We start from the raw sequence: 14,547 nt of genomic DNA on the forward strand, positions 1-14,547 counted from the left end.
GGGGAACAATGCTTTCTTTGGGAAGGAAAGTAGCAGCCTTGCAAGCAGCCCAGTATTTCACTCTTCAAGCCGCCCCAGGAGACTTCTCTGCGCTCAGCACCAAATGGGTTACCCAGCCTGCTCATAGCCTGCCTGCAAGGAAGGCGCCCTAGGGGAAGGGCCTCTGTCCTGTGCCCTGGGCTCCCAGTCTGACAGGACTGAGTGGTAAAACCTTGGGAGGAATTTTACCCAATTCACACTCAGCAAACCCTCTCCCCAGGAGAAGGGAGAGGTGGGGGAGGAGAAACGGCTGGGCAGAACCGGACCCCACTCCCTTATAAGTCCCTGTGTGGATGTGAGCTAGGCACTCCCTCTCAGCTTCCGTCTGGAGAGGCGCCCATTCGTTCTGGGGGATGCTCTACCCCATTCAACCTTGCCACTTGGCCAACCACTCCTCTCTGTCTCACGTCTGAATTCTTCCCTGCATGAAGACAAGAGCACCGTGAGCTCTGGGGAAGGATGGTAGATAGCAGGAGGAGGAGATGACAGTGGGGGAAAGCAGGGGGCTACGATCAGGGGCAAGATGGAAATCAGCCCAAGGCAGAGGCAACCGCGCTGAAGCTGTGGCTATTTTGAGGACATTAAAGGGAAAGACAGACAAAACCCCCTCAAAGCTAACTGGAAACAGAAGAGTTGAAAAGAATGAGAGGAGGGCATGGTATGGAGGGGCAGGCAAAGACATCCATTGTGCAGTAATTTATTGTACGGTGTGAGGCGCCAGGTACCACTGCAGCCCGGGAGCAGAGCTGCTGATGACCGACCCTGGCCCTTGAAAGGACATTGTGTCTCGTGTCCAGCTGTCCAGACCTTTGGCCATTGATGATGCGTCTTTTGTGGCATGGGCCATCCAGCAAAGGGCCCACGGTCAAACTGCTGGTGTGCACCTGCGCTATCTCTGGTCTTCTAGCACCTGGTGCCCTCTGCCCTCGGGGCAGCCTCCCTGCCAAGGCGCTCATGAAGTTGTCACCCCACACCCTCTCCCTGGCCCAGGCACTGCAGGGAATCACCGTGGTTCTGGTGCTGCACTGGATCACGTCTTCCCCAAATTCCTGTGCCGAAGCCCTGACCCCAGTGTGATGGTGTGTGCAATGGAGGTTAAATGAGGTCCTTAGGGACAGAAGGGAGAGCCCTGATCAGGTGGGAGTGGGGTCCTCTCTCTCTCTCTCTCTCTGTCGCTCTCGCTCTTGCTCTCCCTCTGTCTCAGGCTGGGCACCGTGGAAAGGCCAATGAGGACACAGTGAGAAGGCAACAGTCCATGAGCCACTAAAGGGCTAATGTTTCCAGACACTGAGTTAGCAGCACCTTGATCATGACATGCAGCCTCCAGACTAGGAGAAAATAAATGCCTGTTGTTTAAGCTGCCCAGTTCCTGCTTCTTCGTCATGGCTGCCTGAGCTAAGACAGACACTGCCTGTGGCCGTCCCCAGACAGGCGTCATGCTTGGGCCACTTCTGGGGTTGTGACCAGGACGTTCTGACCGAGGACGGGGAATAGGATAAACCTACGTGGAAAGTCTGGGATCCTGTCCTAGCCATTCCTGGGTACAGGGCTTCTTCCTTCCCTTTAAAAGCAACACTAGGCTGGGTTCCCAGGGGTAGCCCCACCCCAGATGGATCCGATTTTGCCAAGTGGGTTTCCCTGTTGGACTGAACAGGTCCATTCTGCAAGGGCACTGTTCCCTGAATCACTGGGGTCTCTGGAAACTGTGAAAGTGTTTGGGAATAAGTGTCTCCCTTGTTATTCCAAGTCCTTGCCGCTGACAGAGACAAGAACTCAAAGCAGAGACGTAAGTCAGGTGCACAAGTGAGAGCAGTGAATGGACACGCACAGGTGGTGTGGGCCACCTGCCGTGGAGATGCACCTGCCCAAGTGGGCCAGAGAAGGAACAAGGGCCACTCCCACCAGCAGCAGTTGGCTGTGTGAGGCAGGGGCTGGTGCCCTAACTGAACCCACAAATGAGGCAGAGTTTGAATGGGGTTTAGCGTGTGTGGGGAGCATTCTGGGAGCTTCAAGTCTCCTCTACATGGGGCTTCATGTCCTCGAGGCCATGACAGCCCCTCCTGCTTCCCAGTCCTGGATGAGACACAGGTGCATTATGGGAAGGGAGGTGTACTGGATTTACAGGTAAGGGATGGAGTTACAGGGCAAAAAGTGTGAGAAATCTTCCAGCTCATCTATTCCTGCCTAATCCTCCTGTCCATTTCCCCCAGGTGAAAGCGGGCCTTATTGTTCTCACACCTGACTCTGCTCGAGAAAGCTGCAGGCGGTGGGAGTGACTGAAGGACAGAGAAGCCGGAGGTGCTGCCATGGGAACTGCCAGTTTTGTGGGAGGCGAGGGGAATGAGAGCCCCAGCCCGCAGGGCAGGGGGAGGAAGGAGGTGAGTGGAGTGCCTCCTTGTCCACCAGGGCCGGCACATCACGGGGCCTGCCTGTATCCAGCAGCAGCTACTGCTGCATTCTGACTTCCACAGGGTTTGTCCTTACTGCCCACATACTGTGGAGACAGGAGAATTCACGAGGAAGTGGCCCGTCCTGAACTGTTCCTCACCTGATGTCATCAATAGCTCCGGAACACGCCTCCCCCGAGTGCTGCTCAGACCAGGACCCGGGCAGCACTGGGCCACGTCGACTGAGAGCATTGATAAGCATCTGCTGATGCCCAAGTGGTCGCGGTGATGTCACACACGGCAGTGAAGGCTGCAGAAGTCAGCGACAGTGTCCATGCAACCTATTGTACAAGTACTAACCAGCATTCTTTTGAGTAAGGGCACTAACGCACACACATGCACACACACACACAGACTGGTTTTAAGGAATTTGCTTACACACTTACAGGGGCAGGCAGGTCCAAAAAATCTCCAGCAGGCTGCAGAGCCAGGAGAGCCAGTGCATAGCTCCTGTCCCAAGGCCCTCTGAGGGTAGAATCCCCTCCTGCTGGGGGTGGGTCACCCTAGGTTCCACGCAGGCTTTCCTCTGATCATCACGGAGGGTGACCTGCTTTGTTCAAAGTCCACCAGTTTAAATGTCTATCTCACACAACACACCCTAACTGAAACGTCCCAAATTAATATCTTAGCAGATTATCTTGGCACCACGGCCCAGACAAGCTGGCACATAAAACTAATCATCGCTGGTGCCGTGGCTCAATAGACTAATCTTCCACCTTGCGGCGCCAGCACACTGGGTTCTAGTCCCGGTCGGGGCGCTGGATTCTGTCCTGGTTGCCCCTCTTCCAGGCCAGCTCTCTGCTATGGCCCGGGAGTGCAGTGGAGGATGGCCCAGGTCCTTGGGCCCTGCACCCGCATGGAAGACCAGGAGAAGCACCTGGCTCCTGGCTTCGGATCAGCGCGATGCCGCGGCGGCCATTGGAGGGTGAACCAATGGCAAAAGGAAGACCTTTCTCTCTGTCTCTCTCTCTCTCACTGTCCACTCTGCCTGTCAAAAATAAAAATAAAAAAATGAAAAATAAAAAAAACTAATCATCATCCTTAACCACGCCGATGTAAAGTGACTCAAGCCAAACCTAACACAAAGCCTAAACCTGAGCGATGCAGGCTCTTTTGTCCATATGGGAGAAAGGGTCACAGAATTTCTTACCACTGGAGATGGGCGCTTGGGCTTCCTCTACTGCCTGCCATCATCACTGGTAATGATACCAAGTAGCAGGCTGTCCAATTGGAGCGGGCCAGGCTGGACTCTAGACTGGCACTAGATGACATCATGGCTGTCGGGACTAAGAGCTGCTGCTCTCCCCGGGACGTTCTCACAGTTCGATAAGCCCAGGACCCTGGGGGACAAGGGTGAGATCAGTATTGCCAGTTGGCCTTACTATGTGGTCGGGAGTTCTGCTGTCAGTAACCTTAACTTTTTTTTACATTAAATATTTACTGGGGCTGGCGCTGTGGCGCAGCGGGTTAAAGCCCTGGCCTGAAGCACCAGCATCCCATATGGGTGCCGGTTCTAGTCCCAGCTGCTCCTCTTCCAATCCTGTTCTCTGCTATGGCCTGGGAAGGCAGTAGAAGATGGCCCAAGTCCTTGGGCCCCTGCACCCGTGAAGGAGACTCGGAAAAAGCTTCTGGCTCCCGGCTTTGGATCGGCGCAGCTCTGGCTGTTGCAGAGTTGAACCAGCAGATGGAAGCTGGGGAGTGAACCAGCAGATGGAAGACCTCTCTCTCTGTCTCTACCTCTCTCTGTAACTCCATCTTTCAAATAAGTAAAATAAATTTAAACAAATAAATATTTATTTATGTGAGAGAGAACACTTGCGCCTGCTGGTTCTCTCTCCTAATGCTCATAGTGGCTGGGGCTGGGTTGGGGACAGGAAATCAATCCAGGTTTCTAACTTCTTGAGCCATCACTGATGACTTTCAGGGTCAGCCTTGGCAGGAAGCTGGATTCAAGAGCAGAGCCAGGAATTGAACCCAGCTACTCTGACATGGGCCGTGGGCATCTTAATCACTGGGCTATAGGCCTGCTGCGGTGGCCTCAATTTTAAATGCTGCAGGAACCAAGGTGAGTGCATTTGTATTGGCTCTATTGGTCAGACTAACAAGAGTGACTGATGGAGTCAGATACTCATAAGAAAACATGCACTTGGCCAAGCATTTGTGAGGCCAGTGGGGATTTTCGTGTGAGGCCGTCGGTGCACCATCAGCCCTGGTTGTCTCTGGATGCACTTGCTGGGGGTGGCAAGAGTGCACGGACCTGACTGCTCCTTGCTGGACTGTTCGCCAGGGACCATGTTAAACCCTCACCCCACAGACAGCAGGCTTGCTCACTGACTGCTGCGCACGGCCTGTTCCCACCATCAGGGCTCCTTAACCATAACAGGAGCTCACTGCACCCATGGCCCTGAGCCCCTCTACCCCTCTCTTGTGGGACATGTGGATGTCGGGAACCAGTGCAAACCGACACATCCCTCCTGCACCTTGCTTGGCTGTGAATGAGGACATCCTCTGTCTCCCACCCAGCCTCATGTCTCCTGCCAGTACGCAGGAAACTGTAGCAGGCCGACCTGCAAGCTTGCAAAATCCCTGACTTTGGGAAAGGCTAAACTCTCTCTCTCTCTCTCTCTCTCTCTCTCTCTCTCCCTCTCTCTCTCCCTCTCTCTCTCCCTCTCTCTCTCTCTCTCCTTCTTCCCTCTGTTAGTTTATATGCACATTCTTGGAGGTTATCTTTACAAAGTAATTCTTGTTAACAGAATGTTTAATGGGACTGGAATTGAATCCCAGGTGCAATTAACACAGCCAGAGCAGGATGCGACAGTGGTTGGCACTGTGTCCTCTCTCTTTGGGGTGAGGGTAGGGATGCTTTTACCTGTAGGCAGCATAGAGGTTTCCTGTCCTGCACACAGAGCCGCTGTGTGCAGGAGTGTGTACCTGGAGGCTGAGTGGCACTTGACAGGTGCACAGCACACCCGGGGTTGTCACCTCCCGGCTCCCGTGAGTTCTGCTGGCCTCTCAGCCAGCTCCCCAGCAAACATGGAGTTCTCCCGACAGGCAGGTCTACAGCACACTGTGGAAGCCCCAAGCGGCTGCCCCGTGAGTCCTACAGGTGCTCTGGCCGTTGGCGCCCCAGGGAGATGAAGGCCTGGGGAGCTGCAGCAGCACTTCAGCGTGGGCAGGCGATGTGGGCAGCAGCCCTGGGAGTGGGCATATAGGAGACAGTAAGACAGAGCAGCAGAAATGCTGGAGGAACACCAGGAAGTGGCAGGCTCTTGGCATCATGCTCATCGTGAGATCCAGAGAGGGTTATGTGAAAGAGAGGGGAGGCAGGAACCGGAGGCTGGCAGATGCTAGCAGGCTGGGCGTGAGGCTGCAGCTGACCGCATCGAAGCCTGGCAGGCCTTGGCCCCATGTGCTGCTCCACACCCGTCTTCTGCACCCTGGGGTTCCCGTGCTCTGGCCATGCCCATCATGCCCCAACGGTGCCACAGCTCTTAAGCTTCTCTCTTTTCTCTGACCCACCCTAGTTCATGCTCTTACCAACTCCGGCTGGTTCTCCAAACTTCCACTCCAGGGTCAGCATCGCACTCCCAAAGAGGGGGGAGCTGCTCCCCCACACCTGCAGCCCTCCCTTGTTGGATCCCTGACTGCTGGGCACGTCTGTGCTCCTTAGAGCCTGCCACTCGGGGTTCTGCATCTCCGTTCTCCAGGCACTCACTGCACAGCCTGAGCTGAAAGGAGGTCGGTGCGCATGGATGAATCAGGGCCTGGGGGATGCACTGCTCACCCCATCCTGCTCTGATAGGAAGGCATGATCTGGTTGCCATGGCGCTAAGAGACCCTTCCTGACACCTGCTGTGTGCAGGATGAGCAAATTATGTTCAGCTGACCTCACTTGGGCGTCGGGCCCGCAGCTCTACAAAAGCTTGCAGGATGGATGCTGGGCCGACCCTGAGACAGCAAAGCTGCCTCTCCAGCTACAGAGACCTTGCCACCCCTTCTCTCGGGCAGGTAAATGGCAGTGTGGCATCAGAGAAGTTCCTCTTTCTGTCCCTGGAAGATGTAAAGGTTCCTCCTTTGTCTGAGTGCCCTCAACTCTCCTGACAGTCTTCTCTTCACTCCAGCCCCGTCTTTTCCATCTTAAGGTGTCTGCTGCTGCCTTAAGACAGGCGCCCACAAGCGAAAGCCTAGAGGTCGAATTTGGCCCACAGCCTGTTCTGGTAAATAAAGCGTTACTGGGACGCAGTCATACTCGTTCACTGACATATGCCTTGGGAGGCTGATGGTAGAGACAGAGGTTGCGTGACTGCAAAGCTGGAAGTTCCGACTGCCTAGTCCTTCATGTAGAAGAGGTTTCTGATCCCCACGCTGGAGAATGAGCCTCATGTAGTGAGAGATGATCTGCAAATAACACAGCGGAAATGGGAGGAGTGTGGACAGGGAAGAGAGAAAAATGGAATACACTGTTTCTGATGTACGGGAATGGGGGGGAGATGAAGGGGACCATCTACAAAGCAGACGCGGAGGGCTTAAGTAGGAAAACAGGAATAGAGCATAAAAAGGTCTGCATACAGACCAGTGCCACAGCTCACCAGGCTAATCCTCTGCCTGCGGCGCCGGCACTCCAGGTTCTAGTCCCGGTTGGGGCGCCAGATTCTGTCCCGGTTGCTCCTCTTCCAGTCCAGCTCTCTGCTGTGGCCCAGGAGTGCAGTGGAGGATAGCCCAGGTCCTTGGGCCATGCACCCGCATGGGAGACCAGGAGGAAGCACCTGGCTCCTGGCTTCAGGCATGCCGCAGCGCGCCGGCCATAGCGGCCACTTGTGGGGGTGAACCAATGGAAAAGGAAGACCTTTCTCTCTGTCTCTCTCTCTCTCTCACTGTCTAACTCTGCCTGTCAAAAAGAAAAAAGAAAAGAAAAAGAAAAAAAGGTCTGCATACAAAATAACAGCTAGAATAAAATGATAAACCTTCCAAAATACAACCATTTACAATTTTATTTGACAAAGATAAAGGTAGCTCTCATTTGCCAGGCCACTCCCCAAATGTCCACAATAGCCAGGAGCTGGGGACTCAGGTCAGGTCTCCCACATGAGGGGCAGGGACTCAGACACTTGAGCTACCACCTGCTGCCTCCCAGAGTGTACATCGGCAGGAAGCTGGAGTCAGGATATGGAGCTGGGTATTAAACGCAGACCCTCTGGTAAGAAACACAGGTGTTCCAGCCAGAATCTTACCAAGACACCAAACATCTGCCTCCACTTTTTTTTTCTTTAAAGTAAAAGGACACATTGCACAGGAAATGTAACAGATACAATACACAGAATAAGTGTAAAATACTAAGAGTGGAGGCCCCAGAGATCAGCTATACCAGAGAATGGGAAAGGGCTCAAGAAAAAAATAAAAAGGGGGGGATGCTTTATCTGAAGCCATGCAGTCAGCTCCAGTTCTCAGCCCTCCTCTGAAGCTGCTCCTGTCTAGTCAGCCAAGGCCCTTCACAGATGCTGTACAGTGCTCTGTGCCCCATCCTCGTCCCCCTCGGTGTCTCAGCTGCCGTGGACCACGGCGACCGGCCCTGAAGCACTTCCTCCACGTGACCTCGGAGAGAGCCCTTCGCCTGCTCTCTCCTGCCCGTGTGCAGCTCCGCGCTTCCCGCTGTAGTCTCCTCCCGTTCCTGATCTGATCAGATGCCAGGTCTCTTCCCCTGGACCACCGTCCCTGCCTTCAGTCCTGGCCCAGCCCTGGCTGCCACAGGCACCTGGGAATGAACCAGCAGATGGGAGCTCCGTCTGTCTCTTTCTTTCAATCTGCCTCTCTAGCTCTCAAAAAATGCTAATCGAAAGGCTGATTTTCCTTCCAAAACCTGTTACTTCTGGAGCACCGCTCCAAAGATTTGTATAATGTGCGCACAGACTAATTACTATGCACTTTGTCTGTAAGAACACTCCCTGTTGGTGGCAGTTGGGCCAGGAGCTCCCTGCTGTGCTGTGCGGCAGTGCAGGCAGCACGGACTGATGCGATGGAAAGCCCGTCCTCCCCGTGACTCTGTCTACGGCTCCGGAAGTGGGAGTGGTGACTTCTGACTCCCAGGGTCCATGCTGCGTGCTCTTGCTCGGAGTGACCCCTGTGCACCAGCAGCGTCTGGAGGTTTATGGTGCCCATGTGGGCTGCATTTGTCGCAGACGGTGGCTTAACTGGACACATCACAATGCCGGCCCCTCTTCTTGGCTTTTCAGCCGTAGCTTCTGGGAAGACAGGCACACTGTGGAAGTATTGGCTGGACTTGAAAAGAGGCTAGGGCCCCAAGGGTGCCAGTGTTTGCCCCTCTGCCGCTCTGTGCTGTCTTGCCGTCCTGGGGGGCTGGGGTCAGGAGGGTCCTCCCCTGGCCTCATCTCGCTCCATGTGGAGGAGGGAGTTGCAGGACAGCTGGGGCCCAGCAGAGCTGAGTGGCGAGAGCAGACTCTCTAGAATGGGGAGAGCATGACAGGAACCACAGAGCCTAGACCGCACAGCTCTTGCTGTATAACATGTGCCCCTTCGGCAGGCATTTTCTAGAGGATAATGTCAAGCAGTAAACAGAGCGGGGGAAGGTGGCATTATGGCATAGTGGGCCAAGCCACCTCCTGTGATGCCGGCATCCCATGACGGAGTGCTGGTTCAAGTTTCAAGTCCCAGCTGCTCTGTTTCTGATCCAGCTCCCTGCTAATGCGCCTGGGAAGACAGAAGAAAATGGCCCAAGTACTGCCACCCATGTGGGATATCTGGATGGAGTTCAGGCTCCTGGCTTCAGCCTGACCCTGCCCTGGTTGTTGCAGCCAATTAGGGAGTGAACCAGTAGATGGAAGATCGCTTTCTCTCTCTGTCTCTCCCTCTCTCTCTGTAACTCTATCTTTAAAATAAATAAATAAATATTTTTAAAAAACTGATTATTTAAATGTTAATCTCACCAAAAATGCACCTTCACAGCAACATCAAGATGTGTTTGACCACGTATCTGGGGCCCACGGCCCAGCCACACTGACACCACACCCTATGGCTCCTGCAGAGGGAGGCCCCACGATGCTGGCCCGTACCCTGTCACTTCAGCCTCCACCCCGTTGCCCAGTGAGCCTGAAGACTGGCAACTCAGGAGCCACCTGGAGCTAGCCCTGTGGGGGAACTCAGCCCCAGCATCCTGGGGCCTCGCTCTCCCCTAGACTTCCCACCAGGAGGCTTCTGCGTAGACAAGAGGAAACAGCACTGTGTTGCCCTGCCTGCTCCTCACGTCCCTGTTACCTGCAGACAAACGTGCCTCTGACGGACAGACCACTCGCTGCTTCCTGGCCAGCCAGACTCTCCTGGGTCTGAGCAGACTTTTTTCTTTTTCCTTAAAAGTAATGCCCGCAAAAAAAAAAAAAAAAAAAAAAAAAAAAAAAAAAAAAAAAGTAATGCCCGCTGCAGAATCTCCCCCTTCTGAGAGAGACACTGGTCCTACTGGACTCGGGGCCCACCCTACTCCAACACCAGCTCACCTTAATGGAATTAATTATATCTGCAAATAAGACCACTCTCTGAGATTGGGGGCGGGGAGCGTGGAGAAACACGGTTCAAATCCTGAGTGCACCCAGCTGGAGTCCTGTGAACCTGGCTGTGGTGCCTGGCTTCTGGGAGGCATCATGGCTTTTGTCTGTCTTTGCCTGTCCTGTCTTCCCAGCTTCAGTAAGCCTCCTCCCTCTGACACATCCAGAGCACCACTGTTATTTGGTGTCTGGCCCCGCTTCTCTCTGCAGAAGAGAATTACGGAATCTGAGCTGAGAAGGGGCTTGGAGGACTCCCTGGGGTCCCTCTGCAGGGGCAGGGTCCCTTCTGCTTGCAATCTTTGACCTAATGCTGAGTTTTCTGGCACTGAAGGCAGAGCCAGGCTCTAGCTGCATGGCAACCCCGGTTTTGTCCAGTGGCTGTATGTGGGTCTCTACTCCCCTCTGCTGGACACAATGAAATCTGCGGGCCTTCTATTTCTTGGGGATTTTCTCTTTAAGTCACACTGTCACAAATTCATAGTTGGAGCTAGAAGGGACCAGAAGGTCAGCAGGTCCAGCTCCCCTCATTGATCAGCTGGGGAGACCGAGGCCAGATGGGGAAGGGCCGTGTTTAAGGTCACACAGATTTGGAGGAGGACTCCTTCCCTGCCACACCTGGATCTGGGGAGCACTCTAGGATCCTAGATGTGCGAGTGGAAGAAAACCAGGCTGGGCTCCTGGGAAGGCAGCCACACCCTGGCATGCAGAAGGTGCACAAGAAAGGCGGGTACCCGGGTTCTTGAGGAAACCAGAAAGCCAGGGAGACTGACCTAGAGAGTGTACCCATCACCACCAGCTCAGTCCACTCACACGGGCTGGGCCCCAGCAGCTGTGTGAACCAGCCCAGCTTTGCCCAAGTCCATGCTCCTTAGTAGTCACCTGTAAATAGACCTTTTATAAACTCAAGTCACCTTTTTACCCTCTCTCTCCTCTTACATATCAGATGCAGCTTTTGTGGCTCTTATGTGTTTATGTGAAAGGGAGGGAAAGAGGGAGAGAGATAAAGAGAGAGAGAGGAGAGAGAGAAAGGATTTTCCATCCACTGGGCTCACTCCCAAAATGGCCACAACTGCCAGGCCTGGGCCAGGCTGAAGCCATAAGGCCGGAACTCCATCAAGGTCTCACACATAGGTGGGTGGGCCTGAGTATTTGGACCACTGCTTGCTGCCTTCACAGGTGTGTTAGCAGGGAGCTGGATTGGAGGCGGAGCAGCCTCTGGCACTCTGATAAGGGTGGCTGGTGTTGCAAGCTGTGGCTTAACCTGTTGAGCCATAACACCAGGCCCTGGCAAATATGCATTAAAGAAGGAAAATGAGCAAGTTAAGGGGTGGGTTGGACTGCAGGAATCCATGGAAAAGAGCAAGAGCAAAGCAACGGGAACAGCCGCAGAGGTCCAGCCTCACCTTCCCCTCCACTACAGGGGGATCCCAAGGCTTCTGATGCCTGGGGACAGAGCACGGCTTGGGAAGCAAGTGGAAGCGGTGAAGACTCCGTTGGGCCCCAAGGCACCTGCTTCAGCAGTCAAAGAGCCGCTTCTGTTCCAGGCTGTGCTGAGGGCCTAGAGGAGAAATCTTCCTTCCCAGCAGTCTCTGCGGCCCTGAGCCATTCTAAGCTGAAGGCGCCTGGGGAGGTTTTTGGGGAAGGCCGTGCCACTGGCAGATCCCTGCCCTCCACCCTCAGGGTAGCTCGGGGTTCCAGAAACCCAGGGCTCTCAGAGGAAATGGTCACGAAGAGATTGTGCAATGTGCTGGGGAATATGAAGGGAAAGACAGATGCCAACAAGGAGACTGGGACGTGGCGACTGCGACCATTGCAATGGCTGCATGTTATCAGAGGAGAGGGGATTCTAAGACACAGCTACTTGAAGGAAGAGACAGCATGTGGGGCGGGTCCTCTCTCAGATGAGGCAAAGGGACAGTGCCAAGGTAGCCTCACCGTGGGAGAGTTGACTGTCAGAGGCCTGACCCGACTGGTCTGGGGAAGCTGAAGCCAAGACCACATCCAGCGGCCTCGCCGCTCTCTGAAACTACTGAGTCTCTTTGTGATGCTGGGACAGCCCTCCCTTGTCGGTTCCTGGGCCATTCTTCAGCCATATGATGGCTCTGGGGCTGGGGATACATTTGTTTCTAAATCGGGTGGATGTGGAACCAGTTTGCCATGGATTCTAGATTCTTTAACTAAATGGCATTTGCTATGGTTTTGAAATGGCTTGTCCTACAAATGTTCGGGTGCTAGAAGCCTGGTGGTGGTGTTGAGAAGGTGGGGCCTAATGGAAGGTGGTTAGGTCCCCAGGAGCACCACTCTTGGAAGGGATTGATGTAGTTCTCACGGGACCCCGGTTAGTTCCCCAAGTGTGGACTGTTTTAAAAACAGCCAAGCCTGGCCTCTAATTCCTTCCTGGGTCTTGTCTTGCCCATGTGACACCTCCCTTCCTCTGGTTCGTGTTCCCACCATATTTTTATGTAGCCATAGAGCCCTCGCCAGAGGCTGGGCTGCTGGGGCTGTCTGTTCTTGGACTTCTCCCTCCGTATGAGTGAGTTAAATAAGCTGGATTTATAAATATCCAGAGACAGCGACAGCAACAGACCAATACAGCCTGCGAGAGCCCTTTCAGTTTCTCTGCCCCGAGGGATTAACACACCTGCCTGGGCTGGAGGTGCTGACGGAAGCTCCCCTTCACCCAAATACAGAGACACCCCCTGCCTGAGCCTGAGCAGCAGAAGAAACTGAGGCGAGGAGGAGGCTAGGACCTGGAATTACTGCGTCATCTCGAAGTGGCGAGTGAGTTTAGCGTTTGAGCCTCCATTTCCCACTGGGGGCTTTATAACAGCATGTTGTTTCTGTTAGACTCTGGCCTAAGCCAGTGCAGGCATTGACTGGGGGTCTGCATGTTGTCCTGTGGATCCCATTGTGGAACCGGCGATGAGCTCCGCTCGGTATGCGGATGCTCACAGTTTGGGATGGGAATGAGACCAGGGAGGGGACTTTCAGCAAAGGGGTATAGGACTTTAACTGAAGCCTGGCATTTCCCATGGGGACACAGGCTCACACAGCCCTATCCACCAGGTGTGGCTCGTCTCCTATGCCTGAGTGCTCGCCCTCCCTGGGCTCTTCCAGAACATTCCTCCTCCATCTAGTAAAGCCTCCCTCTCCCAAGGCTCTTGGCCCTTGTCTACAGCAACGCCTACCACCTTCATCTTCCATCCTCCAGCATCCTGGTCTCTGCCTGCCTCAGTGAAGTCGGCGCCTGGCCTTAGCCCCCCTCACCACTCCAAGTCTCCTGTCAACCACACAGTCCTGGGAAGGGCCCTGCTCACCCCTCGCAGCTTCAGCCTCTGCATCTGCAGTGACCCCAACTGCACTCTAAGTGCCATTCTCAGGGACACGGCTTGGGTTTTGTCACTATTTGGAACTCCCCATTTCTGAGATATTTGCCTCCCAAATCCGACTGTCTGACCTCAAACTCCCATTCTTCTACTTCTCTAATTCTCTTCTTTCCACTTCACTTCTCCTTTAAAGTCTTGGACATATGGCCTTGGACTCAGAATTCCAAAGCAGGGTTTGTTGTTTGTAAGAACAGCATTGCAGGGAGGAAAAAGGAGGCTGAGACCATGGCCCCACATTGCTCTGCACATGGGCAGGGTTTGTTTTCTTTATGAATATTTATTTATTTATTTTTTATTTTTTGACAGGCAGAGTGGACAGTGAGAGAGAGAGACAGACAGAGAGAAAGGTCTTCCTTTGCCGTTGGTTCACCCTCCAATGGCAGCCGCAGCTGGCGCGCTGCGGCCGGCACACCGTGCTGATCTGCAGGAGCCAGGTGTTTCTCCTGGTCTCCCATGGGGTGTAGGGCCCAAGTACTTGGGCCATTCTCCACTGCATTCCCTGGCCACAACAGAGAGCTGGCCTGGAAGAGGGGCAACCGGGACAGAATCCGGCGCCCCGACCGGGACTAGAACCCGGTGTGCCGGCACCGCAAGGCGGAGGATTAGCCTAGTGAGCCTCGGCGCCGGCCTTCTTTATGAATAAAGGGTCCTCCCTGAGAAGCACCTTGTGGTCAGCAGATAAAGGGCCCTTGTCCACTCAGAACTGGGGAAAGCTCACGATCTAATACAAGAAGGGAGGAGCAGACTTCGGGGACAAAGGGTTCATAAACTGCAATGCCATACAGTGAAAGGAGCCACGGGATCTGTCCAGAAGGCACTCAGGCCTACCCTAGGGCTGGAGTTCGTCCTACTCCTGTTTATTGAGACTTCAGCTTCCTCTTACTCCTGGCACACTGTTCGGTCACGGAGGGCTGATGTCCTCTCAGTAGGTTCTGATGTCCTACTCTCTATTGCTATGAATTCTCTCTCTCTCTTCCCTTCCCTCCCTTCCAACCCAGAAGGCTGTATTGCTTGGCCCAGGCTGCCACAACACAGTACCGAAGTCTGAGTGGCTGAAACAACAGATGCTTATTCTGTTTCACAGTTCCAGAGCTGGAGGTGCAAGATCAGAATCAGGTCCTT

At 54.2% G+C, this 14,547-nt stretch overlaps 1 long non-coding RNA gene across 5 annotated transcripts in view; it reads left to right on the forward strand.

Annotated features, from left to right (window-relative positions):
- LOC103349439 (uncharacterized) overlaps positions 1 to 4,127 on the forward strand; it is a 35,298-nt gene extending 31,171 nt beyond the window's left edge. For 2 of the 5 annotated variants that reach the window (XR_011382971.1, XR_011382974.1), the window contains exon 8: positions 2,250 to 4,126. This is a non-coding gene — a long non-coding RNA (uncharacterized lncRNA). Of the gene's footprint in view, positions 1 to 2,249 lie in introns of all 5 variants that reach the window. The other 3 variants (XR_011382972.1, XR_011382975.1, XR_011382973.1) reach the window with 3 other exon arrangements.
- The last annotated feature ends 10,420 nt before the right edge of the window (positions 4,128 to 14,547 follow it).

Source organism: Oryctolagus cuniculus, chromosome 16 (assembly GCF_964237555.1).
Source record: "Oryctolagus cuniculus chromosome 16, mOryCun1.1, whole genome shotgun sequence".
NCBI classification, from domain to species: Eukaryota; Metazoa; Chordata; class Mammalia; order Lagomorpha; family Leporidae; genus Oryctolagus; species Oryctolagus cuniculus.